This window comes from Amia ocellicauda, chromosome 8, assembly GCF_036373705.1.
Source record: "Amia ocellicauda isolate fAmiCal2 chromosome 8, fAmiCal2.hap1, whole genome shotgun sequence".
Classification (NCBI taxonomy): domain Eukaryota; kingdom Metazoa; phylum Chordata; class Actinopteri; order Amiiformes; family Amiidae; genus Amia; species Amia ocellicauda.
This window is the reverse complement of record NC_089857.1, coordinates 7,385,728-7,410,000: the sequence shown is the minus strand read 5'-3', so window position 1 is coordinate 7,410,000 and position 24,273 is coordinate 7,385,728. Positions and strand designations below refer to the sequence as shown.

At 43.3% G+C, this 24,273-nt stretch overlaps 17 non-coding genes and 4 pseudogenes across 17 annotated transcripts in view; all 21 read left to right on the top strand.

Moving 5' to 3' along the window:
• LOC136757551 (5S ribosomal RNA) overlaps positions 1–9 on the top strand; it is a 119-nt gene extending 110 nt beyond the window's left edge. Inside the window, exon 1 of the ribosomal RNA XR_010819544.1 lies at positions 1–9. This exon is cut by the window's left edge and continues 110 nt beyond it. This is a non-coding gene — a ribosomal RNA (5S ribosomal RNA).
• Positions 10–1,067: 1,058 nt separating this feature from the next.
• Positions 1,068–1,186, top strand: LOC136756672 (5S ribosomal RNA). Its single transcript, XR_010818739.1, has one exon. It is a non-coding gene; the product is annotated as a 5S ribosomal RNA (ribosomal RNA).
• A 1,066-nt stretch (positions 1,187–2,252) lies between these two features.
• On the top strand, positions 2,253–2,361 carry LOC136757753 (uncharacterized; annotated as a pseudogene).
• Positions 2,362–3,416: 1,055 nt separating this feature from the next.
• On the top strand, positions 3,417–3,535 carry LOC136756671 (5S ribosomal RNA). The gene has a single exon (XR_010818738.1). It is a non-coding gene; the product is annotated as a 5S ribosomal RNA (ribosomal RNA).
• A 1,055-nt stretch (positions 3,536–4,590) lies between these two features.
• On the top strand, positions 4,591–4,709 carry LOC136757128 (5S ribosomal RNA). Its single transcript, XR_010819170.1, has one exon. It is a non-coding gene; the product is annotated as a 5S ribosomal RNA (ribosomal RNA).
• A 1,055-nt stretch (positions 4,710–5,764) lies between these two features.
• On the top strand, positions 5,765–5,883 carry LOC136757034 (5S ribosomal RNA). Its single transcript, XR_010819082.1, has one exon. It is a non-coding gene; the product is annotated as a 5S ribosomal RNA (ribosomal RNA).
• A 1,055-nt stretch (positions 5,884–6,938) lies between these two features.
• LOC136757217 (5S ribosomal RNA) lies at positions 6,939–7,057 on the top strand. The gene has a single exon (XR_010819255.1). It is a non-coding gene; the product is annotated as a 5S ribosomal RNA (ribosomal RNA).
• A 1,055-nt stretch (positions 7,058–8,112) lies between these two features.
• LOC136756575 (5S ribosomal RNA) lies at positions 8,113–8,231 on the top strand. The gene has a single exon (XR_010818650.1). It is a non-coding gene; the product is annotated as a 5S ribosomal RNA (ribosomal RNA).
• Positions 8,232–9,286: 1,055 nt separating this feature from the next.
• On the top strand, positions 9,287–9,405 carry LOC136757343 (5S ribosomal RNA). Its single transcript, XR_010819376.1, has one exon. It is a non-coding gene; the product is annotated as a 5S ribosomal RNA (ribosomal RNA).
• Positions 9,406–10,460: 1,055 nt separating this feature from the next.
• On the top strand, positions 10,461–10,579 carry LOC136757204 (5S ribosomal RNA). Its single transcript, XR_010819243.1, has one exon. It is a non-coding gene; the product is annotated as a 5S ribosomal RNA (ribosomal RNA).
• Positions 10,580–11,645: 1,066 nt separating this feature from the next.
• Positions 11,646–11,764, top strand: LOC136757089 (5S ribosomal RNA). Its single transcript, XR_010819134.1, has one exon. It is a non-coding gene; the product is annotated as a 5S ribosomal RNA (ribosomal RNA).
• Positions 11,765–12,819: 1,055 nt separating this feature from the next.
• On the top strand, positions 12,820–12,938 carry LOC136756459 (5S ribosomal RNA). The gene has a single exon (XR_010818542.1). It is a non-coding gene; the product is annotated as a 5S ribosomal RNA (ribosomal RNA).
• A 1,055-nt stretch (positions 12,939–13,993) lies between these two features.
• LOC136756451 (5S ribosomal RNA) lies at positions 13,994–14,112 on the top strand. The gene has a single exon (XR_010818535.1). It is a non-coding gene; the product is annotated as a 5S ribosomal RNA (ribosomal RNA).
• Positions 14,113–15,178: 1,066 nt separating this feature from the next.
• Positions 15,179–15,297, top strand: LOC136755858 (5S ribosomal RNA). The gene has a single exon (XR_010817968.1). It is a non-coding gene; the product is annotated as a 5S ribosomal RNA (ribosomal RNA).
• Positions 15,298–16,363: 1,066 nt separating this feature from the next.
• LOC136757581 (uncharacterized) lies at positions 16,364–16,472 on the top strand (annotated as a pseudogene).
• A 1,055-nt stretch (positions 16,473–17,527) lies between these two features.
• On the top strand, positions 17,528–17,646 carry LOC136756113 (5S ribosomal RNA). The gene has a single exon (XR_010818216.1). It is a non-coding gene; the product is annotated as a 5S ribosomal RNA (ribosomal RNA).
• A 1,055-nt stretch (positions 17,647–18,701) lies between these two features.
• LOC136756447 (5S ribosomal RNA) lies at positions 18,702–18,820 on the top strand. Its single transcript, XR_010818531.1, has one exon. It is a non-coding gene; the product is annotated as a 5S ribosomal RNA (ribosomal RNA).
• Positions 18,821–19,875: 1,055 nt separating this feature from the next.
• LOC136756434 (5S ribosomal RNA) lies at positions 19,876–19,994 on the top strand. Its single transcript, XR_010818519.1, has one exon. It is a non-coding gene; the product is annotated as a 5S ribosomal RNA (ribosomal RNA).
• Positions 19,995–21,060: 1,066 nt separating this feature from the next.
• On the top strand, positions 21,061–21,169 carry LOC136757724 (uncharacterized; annotated as a pseudogene).
• A 1,058-nt stretch (positions 21,170–22,227) lies between these two features.
• On the top strand, positions 22,228–22,346 carry LOC136756422 (5S ribosomal RNA). The gene has a single exon (XR_010818508.1). It is a non-coding gene; the product is annotated as a 5S ribosomal RNA (ribosomal RNA).
• A 1,066-nt stretch (positions 22,347–23,412) lies between these two features.
• Positions 23,413–23,521, top strand: LOC136757580 (uncharacterized; annotated as a pseudogene).
• The last annotated feature ends 752 nt before the right edge of the window (positions 23,522–24,273 follow it).

Genomic DNA, 24,273 nt, shown 5'->3' with positions numbered 1-24,273 from the left:
CTGTAAGCTTTTGCATCTTTTACACACCAGAGGGCGACAAATCACGAGTTTTAACTTTGGATACACGCAATTTCATCATTATTTCAGATTTGACTTCCCCAAATACACAGGCATACAATAGATCTTGTTCTCCAACGTAAACGGTCCCTAGTAACTAGGGTACATTCGTAAATAAATTGAGCATCATGGCTAGAAGTGACTAAATGTTGCCTAATCTTTCTCATCGAGAAATGACACAATTACAGCAACACAAAAAGGAACTCCACCGGACAAAGTTCAGTGCTCACAAGGAGCCTCATTCAACACACACGGTTCCATTCCCATTCATGCAAAGCACGAAAGTGTAAAACTTGGGAACATACTTGAGAGCAAAGATCACATTCAATCTCATTCAAGGCACGGATGTGAATGCAACGGGATGAAATTACTGAAATGATGCCTGCCCTCGAACTGTGATGATGGACTACCCGACTCGCCAATAATATTGGGTTCTGGTGAATTGAAATACAGGAGCTGCTGGATTTGTGTGTTTTCTTACCCCCTCACCATAGTTTGTCAAATGTTTAAACAACTGAACTTATATTCAAGGTTTGTTTCTCTTCATATGTTTTACTGGTTTACATTTGTCTCAGCAACCTCAGCAAGAATGATTCTTCTGCTTTCAAAACAAAATGACAACAGGATGAATGCACACACTTGAAAATACAATACATGCAATGTTATGCATCATAGTGATGCAACCTCCTTTCAGTTTCATACTGCATGTCATTTGAAATCCTTATTGAAATGCACACCTTCTCAAGATTGCGCTTGACTGGCGTGTCAGGCACTCAATTACAGCTGTATTATCAAGACAATGTGTTCGTTTTGTAAAATATAGTTCCGGTCTGGTGTGGCACCCCAGCTAACGCACAACGTTGCCACAACGTTTCGTGTTAGCAGGGACTGTCTGCGGCGCGCTGGTGTGTCCCGGACTTTAGAGTAGAGAGACAGTTCAACTGCAAGTATGAGCAGCAGAAACGGATATTGCCTTCCCTTTAAGTAGAGCGTCAGGGACAGCCTCCCTGGCTTACGGCCATACTAGCCTGAATACGCCAGATCTCGTCCGATCTCGGAAGCTAAGCAGGCTCGGGCCTGGTCAGTACTTGGATGGGAGACCGCCTGGGAATACCAGGTGCTGTAAGCTTTTGCATCTTTTACACACCAGAGGGCGACAAATCACGAGTTTTAACTTTGGATACACGCAATTTCATCATTATTTCAGATTTGACTTCCCCAAATACACAGGCATACAATAGATCTTGTTCTCCAACGTAAACGGTCCCTAGTAACTAGGGTACATTCGTAAATAAATTGAGCATCATGGCTAGAAGTGACTAAATGTTGCCTAATCTTTCTCATCGAGAAATGACACAATTACAGCAACACAAAAAGGAACTCCACCGGGCAATGTTCAGTGTTCACAAGGAGCCTCATTCAACACGCACGGTTCCATTCCCATTCATGCAAAGCACGAAAGTGTAAAACTTGGGAACATACTTGAGAGCAAAGATCACATTCAATCTCATTCAAGGCACGGATGTGAATGCAACGGGATGAAATTACTGAAATGATGCCTGCCCTCGAACTGTGATGATGGACTACCCGACTCGCCAATAATATTGGGTTCTGGTGTATTGAAATACAGGAGCTGCTGGATTTGTGTGTTTTCTTACCCCCTCACCATAGTTTGTCAAATGTTTAAACAACTGAACTTATATTCAAGGTTTGTTTCTCTTCATATGTTTTACTGGTTTACATTTGTCTCAGCAACCTGTTGAATGATTCTTCTGCTTTCAAAACAAAATGACAACAGGATGAATGCACACACTTGAAAATATAATACATGCAATGTTATGCATCATAGTGATGCAACCTCCTTTCAGTTTCATACTGCATGTCAATTGAAATCCTTACTGAAATGCACACCTTCTCAAGATTGCGCTTGACTGGCGTGTCAGGCACTCAATTACAGCTGTTTTATCAAGACAATGTGTTCGTTTTGTAAAATATAGTTCCGGTCTGGTGTGGCACCCCAGCTAACGCACAACGTTGCCACAACGTTGCCACAACGTTTCGTGTTAGCAGGGACTGTCTGCGGCGCGCTGGTGTGTCCCGGACTTTAGAGTAGAGAGACAGTTCATTTGCAAGTATGAGCGGCAGAAACGGATATTGCCTTCCCTTTAAGTAGAGCGTCAGGGACAGCCTCCCTGGCTTACGGCCATACTAGCCTGAATACGCCCGATCTCGGAAGCTAAGCAGGCTCGGGCCTGGTCAGTACTTGGATGGGAGACTGCCTGGGATTACCAGGTGCTGTAAGCTTTTGCATCTTTTACACACCAGAGGGCGACAAATCACGAGTTTTAACTTTGGATACACGCAATTTCATCATTATTTCAGATTTGACTTCCCCAAATACACAGGCATACAATAGATCTTGTTCTCCAACGTAAACGGTCCCTAGTAACTAGGGTACATTCGTAAATAAATTGAGCATCATGGCTAGAAGTGACTAAATGTTGCCTAATCTTTCTCATCGAGAAATGACACAATTACAGCAACACAAAAAGGAACTCCACCGGACAAAGTTCAGTGCTCACAAGGAGCCTCATTCAACACACACGGTTCCATTCCCATTCATGCAAAGCACGAAAGTGTAAAACTTGGGAACATACTTGAGAGCAAAGATCACATTCAATCTCATTCAAGGCACGGATGTGAATGCAACGGGATGAAATTACTGAAATGATGCCTGCCCTCGAACTGTGATGATGGACTACCCGACTCGCCAATAATATTGGGTTCTGGTGTATTGAAATACAGGAGCTGCTGGATTTGTGTGTTTTCTTACCCCCTCACCATAGTTTGTCAAATGTTTAAACAACTGAACTTATATTCAAGGTTTGTTTCTCTTCATATGTTTTACTGGTTTACATTTGTCTCAGCAACCTGTTGAATGATTCTTCTGCTTTCAAAACAAAATGACAACAGGATGAATGCACACACTTGAAAATACAATACATGCAATGTTATGCATCATAGTGATGCAACCTCCTTTCAGTTTCATACTGCATGTCAATTGAAATCCTTACTGAAATGCACACCTTCTCAAGATTGCGCTTGACTGGCGTGTCAGGCACTCAATTACAGCTGTTTTATCAAGACAATGTGTTCGTTTTGTAATATATAGTTCCGGTCTGGTGTGGCACCCCAGCTAACGCACAACGTTGCCACAACGTTTCGTGTTAGCAGGGACTGTCTGCGGCGCGCTGGTGTGTCCCGGACTTTAGAGTAGAGAGACAGTTCAACTGCAAGTATGAGCAGCAGAAACGGATATTGCCTTCCCTTTAAGTAGAGCGTCAGGGACAGCCTCCCTGGCTTACGGCCATACTAGCCTGAATACGCCAGATCTCGTCCGATCTCGGAAGCTAAGCAGGCTCGGGCCTGGTCAGTACTTGGATGGGAGACCGCCTGGGAATACCAGGTGCTGTAAGCTTTTGCATCTTTTACACACCAGAGGGCGACAAATCACGAGTTTTAACTTTGGATACACGCAATTTCATCATTATTTCAGATTTGACTTCCCCAAATACACAGGCATACAATAGATCTTGTTCTCCAACGTAAACGGTCCCTAGTAACTAGGGTACATTCGTAAATAAATTGAGCATCATGGCTAGAAGTGACTTAATGTTGCCTAATCTTTCTCATCGAGAAATGACACAATTACAGCAACACAAAAAGGAACTCCACCGGACAAAGTTCAGTGCTCACAAGGAGCCTCATTCAACACACACGGTTCCATTCCCATTCATGCAAAGCACGAAAGTGTAAAACTTGGGAACATACTTGAGAGCAAAGATCACATTCAATCTCAATCAAGGCACGGATGTGAATGCAACGGGATGAAATTACTGAAATGATGCCTGCCCTCGAACTGTGATGATGGACTACCCGACTCGCCAATAATATTGGGTTCTGGTGTATTGAAATACAGGAGCTGCTGGATTTGTGTGTTTTCTTACCCCCTCACCATAGTTTGTCAAATGTTTAAACAACTGAACTTATATTCAAGGTTTGTTTCTCTTCATATGTTTTACTGGTTTACATTTGTCTCAGCAACCTGTTGAATGATTCTTCTGCTTTCAAAGCAAAATGACAACAGGATGAATGCACACACTTGAAAATACAATACATGCAATGTTATGCATCATAGTGATGCAACCTCCTTTCAGTTTCATACTGCATGTCAATTGAAATCCTTACTGAAATGCACACCTTCTCAAGATTGCGCTTGACTGGCGTGTCAGGCACTCAATTACAGCTGTTTTATCAAGAGAATGTGTTCGTTTTGTAATATATAGTTCCGGTCTGGTGTGGCACCCCAGCTAACGCACAACGTTGCTACAACGTTTCGTGTTAGCAGGGACTGTCTGCGGCGCGCTGGTGTGTCCCGGACTTTAGAGTAGAGAGACAGTTCAACTGCAAGTATGAGCGGCAGAAACGGATATTGCCTTCCCTTTAAGTAGAGCATCAGGGACAGCCTCTCCGGCTTACGGCCATACTAGCCTGAATACGCCCGATCTCGTCCGATCTCGGAAGCTAAGCAGGCTCCGGCCTGGTCAATACTTGGATGGGAGACCGCCTGGGAATACCAGGTGCTGTAAGCTTTTGCATCTTTTACACACCAGAGGGCGACAAATCACGAGTTTTAACTTTGGATACACGCAATTTCATCATTATTTCAGATTTGACTTCCCCAAATACACAGGCATACAATAGATCTTGTTCTCCAACGTAAACGGTCCCTAGTAACTAGGGTACATTCGTAAATAAATTGAGCATCATGGCTAGAAGTGACTAAATGTTGCCTAATCTTTCTCATCGAGAAATGACACAATTACAGCAACACAAAAAGGAACTCCACCGGACAAAGTTCAGTGCTCACAAGGAGCCTCATTCAACACACACGGTTCCATTCCCATTCATGCAAAGCACGAAAGTGTAAAACTTGGGAACATACTTGAGAGCAAAGATCACATTCAATCTCATTCAAGGCACGGATGTGAATGCAACGGGATGAAATTACTGAAATGATGCCTGCCCTCGAACTGTGATGATGGACTACCCGACTCGCCAATAATATTGGGTTCTGGTGTATTGAAATACAGGAGCTGCTGGATTTGTGTGTTTTCTTACCCCCTCACCATAGTTTGTCAAATGTTTAAACAACTGAACTTATATTCAAGGTTTGTTTCTCTTCATATGTTTTACTGGTTTACATTTGTCTCAGCAACCTGTTGAATGATTCTTCTGCTTTCAAAACAAAATGACAACAGGATGAATGCACACACTTGAAAATACAATACATGCAATGTTATGCATCATAGTGATGCAACCTCCTTTCAGTTTCATACTGCATGTCAATTGAAATCCTTACTGAGATGCACACCTTCTCAAGATTGCGCTTGACAGGCGTGTCAGGCACTCAATTACAGCTGTTTTATCAAGACAATGTGTTCGTTTTGTAAAATATAGTTCCGGTCTGGAGTGGCACCCCAGCTAACGCACAACGTTGCCACAACGTTTCGTGTTAGCAGGGACTGTCTGCGGCGCGCTGGTGTGTCCCGGACTTTAGAGTAGAGAGACAGTTCAACTGCAAGTATGAGCGGCAGAAACGGATATTGCCTTCCCTTTAAGTAGAGCATCAGGGACAGCCTGCCCGGCTTACGGCCATACTAGCCTGAATACGCCCGATCTCGTCCGATCTCGGAAGCTAAGCAGGCTCCGGCCTGGTCAGTACTTGGATGGGAGACTGCCTGGGAATACCAGGTGCTGTAAGCTTTTCCATCTTTTACACACCAGAGGGCGACAAATCACGAGTTTTAACTTTGGATACACGCAATTTCATCATTATTTCAGATTTGACTTCCCCAAATACACAGGCATACAATAGATCTTGTTCTCCAACGTAAACGGTCCCTAGTAACTAGGGTACATTCGTAAATAAATTGAGCATCATGGCTAGAAGTGACTAAATGTTGCCTAATCTTTCTCATCGAGAAATGACACAATTACAGCAACACAAAAAGGAACTCCACCGGACAAAGTTCAGTGCTCACAAGGAGCCTCATTCAACACACACGGTTCCATTCCCATTCATGCAAAGCACGAAAGTGTAAAACTTGGGAACATACTTGAGAGCAAAGATCACATTCAATCTCATTCAAGGCACGGATGTGAATGCAACGGGATGAAATTACTGAAATGATGCCTGCCCTCGAACTGTGATGATGGACTACCCGACTCGCCAATAATATTGGGTTCTGGTGTATTGAAATACAGGAGCTGCTGGATTTGTGTGTTTTCTTACCCCCTCACCATAGTTTGTCAAATGTTTAAACAACTGAACTTATATTCAAGGTTTGTTTCTCTTCATATGTTTTACTGGTTTACATTTGTCTCAGCAACCTGTTGAATGATTCTTCTGCTTTCAAAACAAAATGACAACAGGATGAATGCACACACTTGAAAATACAATACATGCAATGTTATGCATCATAGTGATGCAACCTCCTTTCAGTTTCATACTGCATGTCAATTGAAATCCTTTTTAAAATGCACACCTTCTCAAGATTGCGCTTTACTGGCGTGTCAGGAACTCAATTACAGCTGTATTATCAAGACAATGTGTTCGTTTTGTAAAATATAGTTCCGGTCTGGTGTGGCACCCCAGCTAACGCACAACGTTGCCACAACGTTTCGTGTTAGCAGGGACTGTCTGCGGCGCGCTGGTGTGTCCCGGACTTTAGAGTAGAGAGACAGTTCAACAGCAAGTATGAGCGACAGAAACGGATATTGCCTTCCCTTTAAGTAGAGCGTCAGGGACAGCTTCCCTGGCTTACGGCCATACTAGCCTGAATACGCCCGATCTTGTCCGATCTTGGAAGCTAAGCAGGCTTGGGCCTGGTCAGTACTTGGATGGGAGACCGCCTGGGAATACCAGGTGCTGTAAGTTTTTGCATCTTTTACACACCAGAGGGCAACAAATCACGAGTTTTAACTTTGGATACACGCAATTTCATCATTATTTCAGATTTGACTTCCCCAAATACACAGGCATACAATAGATCTTGTTCTCCAACGTAAACGGTCCCTAGTAACTAGGGTACATTCGTAAATAAATTGAGCATCATGGCTAGAAGTGACTAAATGTTGCCTAATCTTTCTCATCGAGAAATGACACAATTACAGCAACACAGAAAGGAACTCCACCGGACAAAGTTCAGTGCTCACAAGGAGCCTCATTCAACACACACGGTTCCATTCCCATTCATGCAAAGCACGAAAGTGTAAAACTTGGGAACATACTTGAGAGCAAAGATCACATTCAATCTCATTCAAGGCACGGATGTGAATGCAACGGGATGAAATTACTGAAATGATGCCTGCCCTCGAACTGTGATGATGGACTACCCGACTCGCCAATAATATTGGGTTCTGGTGTATTGAAATACAGGAGCTGCTGGATTTGTGTGTTTTCTTACCCCCTCACCATAGTTTGTCAAATGTTTATACAACTGAACTTATATTCAAGGTTTGTTTCTCTTCATATGTTTTACTGGTTTACATTTGTCTCATCAACCTGTTGAATGATTCTTCTGCTTTCAAAACAAAATGACAACAGGATGAATGCACACACTTGAAAATACAATACATGCAATGTTATGCATCATAGTGATGCAACCTCCTTTCAGTTTCATACTGCATGTCAATTGAAATCCTTACTGAAATGCACACCTTCTCAAGATTGCGCTTGACTGGCGTGTCAGGCACTCAATTACAGCTGTTTTAACAAGACAATGTGTTCGTTTTGTAAAATATAGTTCCGGTCTGGTGTGGCACCCCAGCTAACGCACAACGTTGCCACAACTTTTCGTGTTAGCAGGGACTGTCTGCGGCGCGCTGGTGTGTCCCGGACTTTAGAGTAGAGAGACAGTTCAACTGCAAGTATGAGCGGCAGAAACGGATATTGCCTTCCCTTTAAGTAGAGCGTCAGGGACAGCTTCCCCTGCTTACGGCCATACTAGCCTGAATACGCCCGATCTCGTCCGATCTCGGAAGCTAAGCAGGCTCCGGCCTGGTCAGTACTTGGATGGGAGACCGCATGGGAATACCAGGTGCTGTAAGCTTTTGCATCTTTTACACACCAGAGGGCGACAAATCACGAGTTTTAACTTTGGATACACGCAATTTCATCATTATTTCAGATTTGACTTCCCCAAATACACAGGCATACAATAGATCTTGTTCTCCAACGTAAACGGTCCCTAGTAACTAGGGTACATTCGTAAATAAATTGAGCATCATGGCTAGAAGTGACTAAATGTTGCCTAATCTTTCTCATCGAGAAATGACACAATTACAGCAACACAAAAATCAACTCCACCGGACAAAGTTCAGTGTTCACAAGGAGCCTCATTCAACACACACGGTTCCATTCCCATTCATGCAAAGCACGAAAGTGTAAAACTTGGGAACATACTTGAGAGCAAAGATCACATTCAATCTCATTCAAGGCACGGATGTGAATGCAACGGGATGAAATTACTGAAATGATGCCTGCCCTCGAACTGTGATGATGGACTACCCGACTCGCCAATAATATTGGGTTCTGGTGTATTGAAATACAGGAGCTGCTGGATTTGTGTGTTTTCTTACCCCCTCACCATAGTTTGTCAAATGTTTAAACAACTGAACTTATATTCAAGGTTTGTTTCTCTTCATATGTTTTACTGGTTTACATTTGTCTCAGCAACCTGTTGAATGATTCTTCTGCTTTCAAAACAAAATGACAACAGGATGAATGCACACACTTGAAAATACAATACATGCAATGTTATGCATCATAGTGATGCAACCTCCTTTCAGTTTCATACTGCATGTCAATTGAAATCCTTACTGAAATGCACACCTTCTCAAGATTGCGCTTGACTGGCGTGTCAGGCACTCAATTACAGCTGTTTTATCAAGACAATGTGTTCGTTTTGTAAAATACAGTTACGGTCTGGTGTGGCACCCCAGCTAACGCACAACGTTGCCACAACGTTTCGTGTTAGCAGGGACTGTCTGCGGCGCGCTGGTGTGTCCCGGACTTTAGAGTAGAGAGACAGTTCAACTGCAAGTATGAGCGGCAGAAACGGATATTGCCTTCCCTTTAAGTAGAGCATCAGGGACAGCCTCCCCGGCTTACGGCCATACTAGCCTGAATACGCCCGATCTCGTCCGATCTCGGAAGCTAAGCAGGCTCCGGCCTGGTCAGTACTTGGATGGGAGACCGCCTGGAAATACCAGGTACTGTAAGCTTTTGCATCTTTTACACACCAGAGGGCGACAAATCACGAGTTTTAACTTTGGATACACGCAATTTCTTCATTATTTCAGATTTGACTTCCCCAAATACACAGGCATACAATAGATCTTGTTCTCCAACGTAAACGGTCCCTAGTAACTAGGGTACATTCGTAAATAAATTGAGCATCATGGCTAGAAGTGACTAAATGTTGCCTAATCTTTCTCATCGAGAAATGACACAATTACAGCAACACAAAAAGGAACTCCACCGGACAAAGTTCAGTGCTCACAAGGAGCCTCATTCAACACACACGGTTCCATTCCCATTCATGCAAAGCACGAAAGTGTAAAACTTGGGAACATACTTGAGAGCAAAGATCACATTCAATCTCATTCAAGGCACGGATGTGAATGCAACGGGATGAAATTACTGAAATGATGCCTGCCCTCGAACTGTGATGATGGACTACCCGACTCGCCAATAATATTGGGTTCTGGTGTATTGAAATACAGGAGCTGCTGGATTTGTGTGTTTTCTTACCCCCTCACCATAGTTTGTCAAATGTTTAAACAACTGAACTTATATTCAAGGTTTGTTTCTCTTCATATGTTTTACTGGTTTACATTTGTCTCAGCAACCTGTTGAATGATTCTTCTGCTTTCAAAACAAAATGACAACAGGATGAATGCACACACTTGAAAATACAATACATGCAATGTTATGCATCATAGTGATGCAACCTCCTTTCAGTTTCATACTGCATGGCAATTGAAATCCTTACTGAAATGCACACCTTCTCAAGATTGCGCTTGACTGGCGTGTCAGGCACTCAATTACAGCTGTTTTATCAAGACAATGTGTTCGTTTTGTAAAATATAGTTCCGGTCTGGTGTGGCACCCCAGCTAACGCACAACGTTGCCACAACGTTTCGTGTTAGCAGGGACTGTCTGCGGCGCGCTGGTGTGTCCCGGACTTTAGAGTAGAGAGACAGTTCAACTGCAAGTATGAGCGGCAGAAACGGATATTGCCTTCCCTTTAAGTAGAGCGTCAGGGACAGCCTCCCTGGCTTACGGCCGTACTAGCCTGAATACGCCTGATTTCGTCCGATCTCGGAAGCTAAGCAGGCTCGGGCCTGGTCAGTACTTGGATGGGAGACCGCCTGGGAATACCAGGTGCTGTAAGCTTTTGCACCTTTTACACACCAGAGGGCGACAAATCACGAGTTTTAACTTTGGATTCACACAATTTCATCATTATTTCAGATTTGACTTCCCCAAATACACAGGCATACAATAGATCTTGTTCTCCAACGTAAACGGTCCCTAGTAACTAGGGTACATTCGTAAATAAATTGAGCATCATGGCTAGAAGTGACTAAATGTTGCCTAATCTTTCTCTTCGAGAAATGACACAATTACAGCAACACAAAAAGGAACTCCACCGGACAAAGTTCAGTGCTCACAAGGAGCCTCATTCAACACACACGGTTCCATTCCCATTCATGCAAAGCACGAAAGTGTAAAACTTGGGAACATACTTGAGAGCAAAGATCACATTCAATCTCATTCAAGGCACGGATGTGAATGCAACGGGATGAAATTACTGAAATGATGCCTGCCCTCGAACTGTGATGATGGACTACCCGACTCGCCAATAATATTGGGTTCTGGTGTATTGAAATACAGGAGCTGCTGGATTTGTGTGTTTTCTTACCCCCTCACCATAGTTTGTCAAATGTTTAAACAACTGAACTTATATTCAAGGTTTGTTTCTCTTCATATGTTTTACTGGTTTACATTTGTCTCAGCAACCTGTTGAATGATTCTTCTGCTTTCAAAACAAAATGACAACAGGATGAATGCACACACTTGAAAATACAATACATGCAATGTTATGCATCATAGTGATGCAACCTCCTTTTAGTTTCATACTGCATGTCAATTGAAATCCTTACTGAAATGCACACCTTCTCAAGATTGCGCTTGACTGGCGTGTCAGGCACTCAATTACAGCTGTATTATCAAGACAATGTGTTCGTTTTGTAAAATATAGTTCCGGTCTGGTGTGGCACCCCAGTTAACGCACAACATTGCCACAACGTTGCCACAACGTGGCGTGTTAGCAGGGACTGTCTGCGGCGCACTGGTGTGTCCCGGGCTTTAGAGTAGAGAGACAGTTCAACTGTAAGTATGAACGGCAGAAAAGGATATTGCCTTCCCTTTAAGTAGAGCGTCAGGGACAGCCTCCCTGGCTTACGGCCATACTAGCCTGAATACGCCCGATCTCGTCCGATCTCGGAAACTAAGCAGGCTCTGGCCTGGTCAGTACTTGGATGGGAGACCGCCTGGGAATACCAGGTGCTGTAAGCTTTTGCATCTTTTACACACCAGAGGGCGACAAATCACGAGTTTTAACTTTGGATACACGCAATTTCATCATTATTTCAGATTTGACTTCCCCAAATACACAGGCATACAATAGATCTTGTTCTCCAACGTAAACGGTCCCTAGTAACTAGGGTACATTCGTAAATAAATTGAGCATCATGGCTAGAAGTGACTAAATGTTGCCTAATCTTTCTCATCGAGAAATGACACAATTACAGCAACACAAAAAGGAACTCCACCGGACAAAGTTCAGTGCTCACAAGGAGCCTCATTCAACACACACGGTTCCATTCCCATTCATGCAAAGCACGAAAGTGTAAAACTTGGGAACATACTTGAGAGCAAAGATCACATTCAATCTCATTCAAGGCACGGATGTGAATGCAACGGGATGAAATTACTGAAATGATGCCTGCCCTCGAACTGTGATGATGGACTACCCGACTCGCCAATAATATTGGGTTCTGGTGTATTGAAATACAGGAGCTGCTGGATTTGTGTGTTTTCTTACCCCCTCACCATAGTTTGTCAAATGTTTATACAACTGAACTTATATTCAAGGTTTGTTTCTCTTCATATGTTTTACTGGTTTACATTTGTCTCAGCAACCTGTTGAATGATTCTTCTGCTTTCAAAACAAAATGACAACAGGATGAATGCACACACTTGAAAATACAATACATGCAATGTTATGCATCATAGTGATGCAACCTCCTTTCAGTTTCATACTGCATGTCAATTGAAATCCTTACTGAAATGCACACCTTCTCAAGATTGCGCTTGACTGGCGTGTCAGGCACTCAATTACAGCTGTTTTATCAAGACAATGTGTTCGTTTTGTAAAATATAGTTCCGGTCTGGTGTGGCACCCCAGCTAACGCACAACGTTGCCACAACGTTTCGTGTTAGCAGGGACTGTCTGCGGCGCGCTGGTGTGTCCCGGACTTTAGAGTAGAGAGACAGTTCAACTGCAAGTATGAGCGGCAGAAACGGATATTGCCTTCCCTTTAAGTAGAGCGTCAGGGACAGCTTCCCCGGCTTACGGCCATACTAGCCTGAATACGCCCGATCTCGTCCGATCTCGGAAGCTAAGCAGGCTCGGGCCTGGTCAGTACTTGGATGGGAGACCGCCTGGGAATACCAGGTGCTGTAAGCTTTTGCATCTTTTACACACCAGAGGGCGACAAATCACGAGTTTTAACTTTGGATACACGCAATTTCATCATTATTTCAGATTTGACTTCCCCAAATACACAGGCATACAATAGATCTTGTTCTCCAACGTAAACGGTCCCTAGTAACTAGGGTACATTCGTAAATAAATTGAGCATCATGGCTAGAAGTGACTAAATGTTGCCTAATCTTTCTCATCGAGAAATGACACAATTACAGCAACACAAAAAGGAACTCCACCGGACAAAGTTCAGTGTTCACAAGGAGCCTCATTCAACACACACGGTTCCATTCCCATTCATGCAAAGCACGAAAGTGTAAAACTTGGGAACATACTTGAGAGCAAAGATCACATTCAATCTCATTCAAGGCACGGATGTGAATGCAACGGGATGAAATTACTGAAATGATGCCTGCCCTCGAACTGTGATGATGGACTACCCGACTCGCCAATAATATTGGGTTCTGGTGTATTGAAATACAGGAGCTGCTGGATTTGTGTGTTTTCTTACCCCCTCACCATAGTTTGTCAAATGTTTAAACAACTGAACTTATATTCAAGGTTTGTTTCTCTTCATATGTTTTACTGGTTTACATTTGTCTCAGCAACCTGTTGAATGATTCTTCTGCTTTCAAAACAAAATGACAACAGGATGAATGCACACACTTGAAAATACAATACATGCAATGTTATGCATCATAGTGATGCAACCTCCTTTCAGTTTCATACTGCATGTCAATTGAAATCCTTACTGAAATGCACACCTTCTCAAGATTGCGCTTGACTGGCGTGTCAGGCACTCAATTACAGCTGTATTATCAAGACAATGTGTTCGTTTTGTAAAATATAGTTCCGGTCTGGTGTGGCACCCCAGTTAACGCACAACGTTGCCACAACGTTTCGTGTTAGCAGGGACTGTCTGCGGCGCGCTGGTGTGTCCCGGACTTTAGAGTAGAGAGACAGTTCAACTGCAAGTATGAGCGGCAGAAACGGATATTGCCTTCCCTTTAAGTAGAGCATCAGGGACAACCTCCCCGGCTTACGGCCATACTAGCCTGAATACGCCCGATCTCGTCCGATCTCGGAAGCTAAGCAGGCTCCGGCCTGGTCAGTACTTGGATGGGAGACCGCCTGGGAATACCAGGTGCTGTAAGCTTTTGCATCTTTTACACACCAGAGGGCGACAAATCACGAGTTTTAACTTTGGATACACGCAATTTCATCATTATTTCAGATTTGACTTCCCCAAATACACAGGCATACAATAGATCTTGTTCTCCAATGTAAACGGTCCCTAGTAACTAGAGTACATTCGTAAATAAATTGAGCATCATGGCTAGAAGTGACTAAATGTTGCCTAATCTTTCTCATCGAGAAATGACACAATTACAGCAACACAAAAAGGAACTCCACCGGACAAAGTTCAGTGCTCACAAGGAGCCTCATTCAACACACACGGTTCCATTCCCATTCATGCAAAGCACGAAAGTGTAAAACTTGGGAAAATACTTGAGAGCAAAGATCACATTCAATCTCATTCAAGGCACGGATGTGAATGCAACGGGATGAAATTACTGAAATGATGCCTGCCCTCGAACTGTGATGATGGACTACCCGACTCGCCAATAATATTGGGTTCTGGTGTATTGAAATACAGGAGCTGCTGGATTTGTGTGTTTTCTTACCCCCTCACCATAGTTTGTCAAATGTTTAAACAACTGAACTTATATTCAAGGTTTGTTTCTCTTCATATGTTTTACTGGTTTACATTTGTCTCAGCAACCTGTTGAATGATTCTTCTGCTTTCAAAACAAAATGACAACAGGATGAATGCACACACTTGAAAATACAATACATGCAATGTTATGCATCATAGTGATGCAACCTCCTTTCAGTTTCATACTGCATGTCAATTGAAATCCTTACTGAAATGCACACCTTCTCAAGATTGCGCTTGACGGGCGTGTCAGGCACTCAATTACAGCTGTTTTATCAAGACAATGTGTTCGTTTTGTAATATATAGTTCCGGTCTGGTGTGGCACCCCAGCTAACGCACAACGTTGCCACAATGTTGCCACAACGTGGCGTGTTAGCAGGGACTGTCTGCGGCGCGCTGGTGTGTCCCGGGCTTTAGAGTAGAGAGACAGTTCAACTGTAAGTATGAACGGCAGAAACGGATATTGCCTTCCCTTTAAGTAGAGCGTCAGGGACAGCCTCACTGGCTTACGGCCATACTAGCCTGAATACGCCCGATCTCGTCCGATCTCGGAAGCTAAGCAGGCTCGGGCCTGGTCAGTACTTGGATGGGAGACCGCCTGGGAATACCTGGTGCTGTAAGCTTTTGCATCTTTTACACACCAGAGGGCGACAAATCACGAGTTTTAACTTTGGATACACGCAATTTCATCATTATTTCAGATTTGACTTCCCCAAATACACAGGCATACAATAGATCTTGTTCTCCAACGTAAACGGTCCCTAGTAACTAGGGTACATTCGTAAATAAATTGAGCATCATGGCTAGAAGTGACTAAATGTTGCCTAATCTTTCTCATCGAGAAATGACACAATTACAGCAACACAAAAAGGAACTCCACCGGACAAAGTTCAGTGCTCACAAGGAGCCTCATTCAACACACACGGTTCCATTCCCATTCATGCAAAGCACGAAAGTGTAAAACTTGGGAACATACTTGAGAGCAAAGATCACATTCAATCTCATTCAAGGCACGGATGTGAATGCAACGGGATGAAATTACTGAAATGATGCCTGCCCTCGAACTGTGATGATGGACTACCCGACTCGCCAATAATATTGGGTTCTGGTGTATTGAAATACAGGAGCTGCTGGATTTGTGTGTTTTCTTACCCCCTCACCATAGTTTGTCAAATGTTTAAACAACTGAACTTATATTCAAGGTATGTTTCTCTTCATATGTTTTACTGGTTTACATTTGTCTCAGCAACCTGTTGAATGATTCTTCTGCTTTCAAAACAAAATGACAACAGGATGAATGCACACACTTGAAAATACAATACATGCAATGTTATGCATCATAGTGATGCAACCTCCTTTCAGTTTCATACTGCATGTCAATTGAAATCCTTACTGAAATGCACACCTTCTCAAGATTGCGCTTGACTGGCGTGTCAGGCACGCAATTACAGCTGTTTTATCAAGACAATGTGTTCGTTTTGTAATATATAGTTCCGGTCTGGTGTGGCACCCCAGCTAACGCACAACGTTGCCACAATGTTGCCACAACGTGGCATGTAAGCAGGGACTGGCTGCAGCGCGCTGGTGTGTCCCGGACTTTAGAGTAGAGAGACAGTTCATTTGCAAGTATGAGCGGCAGAAACGGATATTGCCTTCCCTTTAAGTAGAGCGTCAGGGACAGCCTCCCTGGCTTACGGCCATACTAGCCTGAATACGCCCGATCTCGGAAGCTAAGCAGGCTCGGGCCTGGTCAGTACTTGGATGGGAGACCGCCTGGGAATACCAGGTGCTGTAAGCTTTTGCATCTTTTACACACCAGAGGGCGACAAATCACGAGTTTTAACTTTGGATACACGCAATTTCATCATTATTTCAGATTTGACTTCCCCAAATACACAGGCATACAATAGATCTTGTTCTCCAACGTAAACGGTCCCTAGTAACTAGGGTACATTCGTAAATAAATTGAGCATCATGGCTAGAAGTGACTAAATGTTGCCTAATCTTTCTCATCGAGAAATGACACAATTACAGCAACACAAAAAGGAACTCCACCGGACAAAGTTCAGTGCTCACAAGGAGCCTCATTCAACACACACGGTTCCATTCCCATTCATGCAAAGCACGAAAGTGTAAAACTTGGGAAAATACTTGAGAGCAAAGATCACATTCAATCTCATTCAAGGCACGGATGTGAATGCAACGGGATGAAATTACTGAAATGATGCCTGCCCTCGAACTGTGATGATGGACTACCCGACTCGCCAATAATATTGGGTTCTGGTGTATTGAAATACAGGAGCTGCTGGATTTGTGTGTTTTCTTACCCCCTCACCATAGTTTGTCAAATGTTTAAACAACTGAACTTATATTCAAGGTTTGTTTCTCTTCATATGTTTTACTGGTTTACATTTGTCTCAGCAACCTGTTGAATGATTCTTCTGCTTTCAAAACAAAATGACAACAGGATGAATGCACACACTTGAAAATACAATACATGCAATGTTATGCATCATAGTGATGCAACCTCCTTTCAGTTTCATACTGCATGTCAATTGAAATCCTTACTGAAATGCACACCTTCTCAAGATTGCGCTTGACTGGCATGTCAGGCACTCAATTACAGCTGTATTATCAAGACAATGTGTTCGTTTTGTAAAATATAGTTCCGGTCTGGTGTGGCACCCCAGCTAACGCACAACGTTGCCACAACGTTTCGTGTTAGCAGGGACTGTCTGCGGCGCGCTGGTGTGTCCCGGACTTTAGAGTAGAGAGACAGTTCAACTGCAAGTATGAGCGGCAGAAACGGATATTGCCTTCCCTTTAAGTAGAGCGTCAGGGACAGCTTCCCTGGCTTACGGCCATACTAGCCTGAATACGCCCGATCTCGTCCGATCTCGGAAGCTAAGCAGGCTCGGGCCTGGTCAGTACTTGGATGGGAGACCGCCTGTGAATACCAGGTGCTGTAAGCTTTTGCATCTTTTACACACCAGAGGGCGACAAATCACGAGTTTTAACTTTGGATACACGCAATTTCATCATTATTTCAGATTTGACTTCCCCAAATACACAGGCATACAATAGATCTTGTTCTCCAACGTAAACGGTCCCTAGTAACTAGGGTACATTCGTAAATAAATTGAGCATCATGGCTAGAAGTGACTAAATGTTGCCTAATCTTTCTCATCGAGAAATGACACAATTACAGCAACACAAAAAGGAACTCCACCGGACAAAGTTCAGTGCTCACAAGGAGCCTCATTCAACACACACGGTTCCATTCCCATTCATGCAAAGTACGAAAGTGTAAAACTTGGGAACATACTTGAGAGCAAAGATCACATTCAATCTCATTCAAGGCACGGATGTGAATGCAACGGGATGAAATTACTGAAATGATGCCTGCCCTCGAACTGTGATGATGGACTACCCGACTCGCCAATAATATTGGGTTCTGGTGTATTGAAATACAGGAGCTGCTGGATTTGTGTGTTTTCTTACCCCCTCACCATAGTTTGTCAAATGTTTAAACAACTGAACTTATATTCAAGGTTTGTTTCTCTTCATATGTTTTACTGGTTTACATTTGTCTCAGCAACCTGTTGAATGATTCTTCTGCTTTCAAAACAAAATGACAACAGGATGAATGCACACACTTGAAAATACAATACATGCAATGTTATGCATCATAGTGATGCAACCTCCTTTCAGTTTCATACTGCATGTCAATTGAAATCCTTACTGAAATGCACACCTTCTCAAGATTGCGCTTGACTGGCGTGTCAGGCACTCAATTACAGCTGTTTTATCAAGAGAATGTGTTCGTTTTGTAATATATAGTTCCGGTCTGGTGTGGCACCCCAGCTAACGCACAACGTTGCCACAACGTTTCGTGTTAGCAGGGACTGTCTGCGGCGCGCTGGTGTGTCCCGGACTTTAGAGTAGAGAGACAGTTCAATTGCAAGTATGAGCGGAAGAAACGGATATTGCCTTCCCTTTAAGTAGAGCGTCAGGGACAGCCTCCCTGGCTTACGGCCATACTAGCCTGAATACGCCCGATCTCGTCCGATCTCGGAAGCTAAGCAGGCTCGGGCCTGGTCAGTACTTGGATGGGAGACCGCCTGGGAATACCAGGTGCTGTAAGCTTTTGCATCTTTTACACACCAGAGGGCGACAAATCACGAGTTTTAACTTTGGATACACGCAATTTCATCATTATTTCAGATTTGACTTCCCCAAATACACAGGCATAGAATAGATCTTGTTCTCCAACGTAAACGGTCCCTAGTAACTAGTGTACATTCGTAAATAAATTGAGCATCATGGCTAGAAGTGACTAAATGTTGCCTAATCTTTCTCATCGAGAAATGACACAATTACAGCAACACAAAAAGGAACTCCACCGGACAAAGTTCAGTGCTCACAAGGAGCCTCATTCAACACACACGGTTCCATTCCCATTCATGCAAAGCACGAAAGTGTAAAACTTGGGAAAATACTTGAGAGCAAAGATCACATTCAATCTCATTCAAGGCACGGATGTGAATGCAACGGGATGAAATTACTGAAATGATGCCTGCCCTCGAACTGTGATGATGGACTACCCGACTCGCCAATAATATTGGGTTCTGGTGTATTGAAATACAGGAGCTGCTGGATTTGTGTGTTTTCTTACCCCCTCACCATAGTTTGTCAAATGTTTAAACAACTGAACTTATATTCAAGGTTTGTTTCTCTTCATATGTTTTACTGGTTTACATTTGTCTCAGCAACCTGTTGAATGATTCTTCTGCTTTCAAAAAAAAATGACAACAGGATGAATGCACACACTTGAAAATACAATACATGCAATGTTATGCATCATAGTGATGCAACCTCCTTTCAGTTTCATACTGCATGTCAATTGAAATCCTTACTGAAATGCACACCTTCTCAAGATTGCGCTTGACTGGCGTGTCAGGCACTCAATTACAGCTGTTTTATCAAGACAATGTGTTCGTTTTGTAATATATAGTTCCGGTCTGGTGTGGCACCCCAGCTAACGCACAACGTTGCCACAACGTTTCGTGTTAGCAGGGACTGTCTGCGGCGCGCTGGTGTGTCCCGGACTTTAGAGTAGAGAGACAGTTCAACTGCAAGTATGAGCGGCAGAAACGGATATTGCCTTCCCTTTAAGTAGAGCGTCAGGGACAGCTTCCCTGGCTTACGGCCATACTAGCCTGAATACGCCCGATCTCGTCCGATCTCGGAAGCTAAGCAGGCTCGGGCCTGGTCAGTACTTGGATGGGAGACCGCCTGGGAATACCAGGTGCTGTAAGCTTTTGCATCTTTTACACACCAGAGGGCGACAAATCACGAGTTTTAACTTTGGATACACGCAATTTCATCATTATTTCAGATTTGACTTCCCCGAATACACAGGCATACAATAGATCTTGTTCTCCAACGTAAACGGTCCCTAGTAACTAGGGTACATTCGTAAATAAATTGAGCATCATGGCTAGAAGTGACTAAATGTTGCCTAATCTTTCTCATCGAGAAATTACACAATTACAGCAACACAAAAAGGAACTCCACCGGACAAAGTTCAGTGCTCACAAGGAGCCTCATTCAACACACACGGTTCCATTCCCATTCATGCAAAGCACGAAAGTGTAAAACTTGGGAACATACTTGAGAGCAAAGATCACATTCAATCTCATTCAAGGCACGGATGTGAATGCAACGGGATGAAATTACTGAAATGATGCCTGCCCTCGAACTGTGATGATGGACTACCAGACTCGCCAATAATATTGGGTTCTGGTGTATTGAAATACAGGAGCTGCTGGATTTGTGTGTTTTCTTACCCCCTCACCATAGTTTGTCAAATGTTTAAACAACTGAACTTATATTCAAGGTTTGTTTCTCTTCATATGTTTTACTGGTTTACATTTGTCTCAGCAACCTGTTGAATGATTCTTCTGCTTTCAAAACAAAATGACAACAGGATGAATGCACACACTTGAAAATATAATACATGCAATGTTATGCATCATAGTGATGCAACCTCCTTTCAGTTTCATACTGCATGTCAATTGAAATCCTTACTGAAATGCACACCTTCTCAAGATTGCGCTTGACTGGCGTGTCAGGCACTCAATTACAGCTGTTTTATCAAGACAATGTGTTCGTTTTGTAAAATATAGTTCCGGTCTGGTGTGGCACCCCAGCTAACGCACAACGTTGCCACAACGTTGCCACAAAGTTTCGTGTTAGCAGGGACTGTCTGCGGCGCGCTGGTGTGTCCCGGACTTTAGAGTAGAGAGACAGTTCATTTGCAAGTATGAGCGGCAGAAACGGATATTGCCTTCCCTTTAAGTAGAGCGTCAGGGACAGCCTCCCTGGCTTACGGCCATACTAGCCTCAATACGCCCGATCTCGGAAGCTAAGCAGGCTCGGGCCTGGTCAGTACTTGAATGGGAGACCGCCTGGGAATACCAGGTGCTGTAAGCTTTTGCATCTTTTACACACCAGAGCGCGACAAATCACGAGTTTTAACTTTGGATACACGCAATTTCATCATTATTTCAGATTTGACTTCCCCAAATACACAGGCATACAATAGATCTTGTTCTCCAACGTAAACGGTCCCTAGTAACTAGGGTACATTCGTAAATAAATTGAGCATCATGGCTAGAAGTGACTAAATGTTGCCTAATCTTTCTCATCGAGAAATGACACAATTACAGCAACACAAAAAGGAACTCCACCGGACAAAGATCAGTGCTCACAAGGAGCCTCATTCAACACACACTGTTCCATTCCCATTCATGCAAAGCACGAAAGTGTAAAACTTGGGAACATACTTGAGAGCAAAGATCACATTCAATCTCATTCAAGGCACGGATGTGAATGCAACGGGATGAAATTACTGAAATGATGCCTGCCCTCGAACTGTGATGATGGACTACCCGACTCGCCAATAATATTGGGTTCTGGTGTATTGAAATACAGGAGCTGCTGGATTTGTGTGTTTTCTTACCCCCTCACCATAGTTTGTCAAATGTTTAAACAACTGAACTTATATTCAAGGTTTGTTTCTCTTCATATGTTTTACTGGTTTACATTTGTCTCAGCAACCTCAGCAAAAATGATTCTTCTACTTTCAAAACAAAATGACAACAGGATGAATGCACACACTTGAAAATACAATACATGCAATGTTATGCATCATAGTGATGCAACCTCCTTTCAGTTTCATACTGCATGTCAATTGAAATCCTTACTGAAATGCACACCTTCTCAAGATTGCGCTTGACTGGCGTGTCAGGCACTCAATTACAGCTGTTTTATCAAGACAATGTGTTCGTTTTGTAATATATAGTTCCGGTCTGGTGTGGCACCCCAGCTAACGCACAACGTTGCCACAACGTTTCGTGTTAGCAGGGACTGTCTGCGGCGCGCTGGTGTGTCCCGGACTTTAGAGTAGAGAGACAGTTCAACTGCAAGTATGAGCGGCAGAAACGGATATTGCCTTCCCTTTAAGTAGAGCGTCAGGGACAGCCTCCCTGGCTTACGGCCATACTAGCCTGAATACGCCCGATCTCGTCCGATCTCGGAAGCTAAGCAGGCTCGGGCCTGGTCAGTACTTGGATGGGAGACCGCCTGGGAATACCAGGTGCTGTAAGCTTTTGCATCTTTTACACACCAGAGGGCGACAAATCACGAGTTTTAACTTTGGATACACGCAATTTCATCATTATTTCAGATTTGACTTCCCCGAATACACAGGCATACAATAGATCTTGTTCTCCAACGTAAACGGTCCCTAGTAACTAGGGTACATTCGTAAATAAATTGAGCATCATGGCTAGAAGTGACTAAATGTTGCCTAATCTTTCTCATCGAGAAATTACACAATTACAGCAACACAAAAAGGAACTCCACCGGACAAAGTTCAGTGCTCACAAGGAGCCTCATTCAACACACACGGTTCCATTCCCATTCATGCAAAGCACGAAAGTGTAAAACTTGGGAACATACTTGAGAGCAAAGATCACATTCAATCTCATTCAAGGCACGGATGTGAATGCAACGGGATGAAATTACTGAAATGATGCCTGCCCTCGAACTGTGATGATGGACTACCCGACTCGCCAATAATATTGGGTTCTGGTGTATTGAAATACAGGAGCTGCTGGATTTGTGTGTTTTCTTACCCCCTCACCATAGTTTGTCAAATGTTTAAACAACTGAACTTATATTCAAGGTTTGTTTCTCTTCATATGTTTTACTGGTTTACATTTGTCTCAGCAACCTGTTGAATGATTCTTCTGCTTTCAAAACAAAATGACAACAGGATGAATGCACACACTTGAAAATACAATACATGCAATGTTATGCATCATAGTGATGCAACCTCCTTTCAGTTTCATACTGCATGTCAATTGAAATCCTTACTGAAATGCACACCTTCTCAAGATTGCGCTTGACTGGCGTGTCAGGCACTCAATTACAGCTGTTTTATCAAGACAATGTGTTCGTTTTGTAAAATATAGTTCCGGTCTGGTGTGGCACCCCAGCTAACGCACAACGTTGCCACAACGTTGCCACAAAGTTTCGTGTTAGCAGGGACTGTCTGCGGCGCGCTGGTGTGTCCCGGACTTTAGAGTAGAGAGACAGTTCATTTGCAAGTATGAGCGGCAGAAACGGATATTGCCTTCCCTTTAAGTAGAGCGTCAGGGACAGCCTCCCTGGCTTACGGCCATACTAGCCTGAATACGCCCGATCTCGGAAGCTAAGCAGGCTCGGGCCTGGTCAGTACTTGGATGGGAGACCGCCTGGGAATACCAGGTGCTGTAAGCTTTTGCATCTTTTACACACCAGAGGGCGACAAATCACGAGTTTTAACTTTGGATACACGCAATTTCATCATTATTTCAGATTTGACTTCCCCAAATACACAGGCATACAATAGATCTTGTTCTCCAACGTAAACGGTCCCTAGTAACTAGGGTACATTCGTAAATAAATTGAGCATCATGGCTAGAAGTGACTAAATGTTGCCTAATCTTTCTCATCGAGAAATGACACAATTACAGCAACACAAAAAGGAACTCCACCGGACAAAGTTCAGTGCTCACAAGGAGCCTCATTCAACACACACGGTTCCATTCCCATTCATGCAAAGCACGAAAGTGTAAAACTTGGGAACATACTTGAGAGCAAAGATCACATTCAATCTCATTCAAGGCACGGATGTGAATGCAACGGGATGAAATTACTGAAATGATGCCTGCCCTCGAACTGTGATGATGGACTACCCGACTCGCCAATAATATTGGGTTCTGGTGTATTGAAATACAGGAGCTGCTGGATTTGTGTGTTTTCTTACCCCCTCACCATAGTTTGTCAAATGTTTAAACAACTGAACTTATATTCAAGGTTTGTTTCTCTTCATATGTTTTACTGGTTTACATTTGTCTCAGCAACCTGTTGAATGATTCTTCTGCTTTCAAAACAAAATGACAACAGGATGAATGCACACACTTGAAAATACAATACATGCAATGTTATGCATCATAGTGATGCAACCTCCTTTCAGTTTCATACTGCAT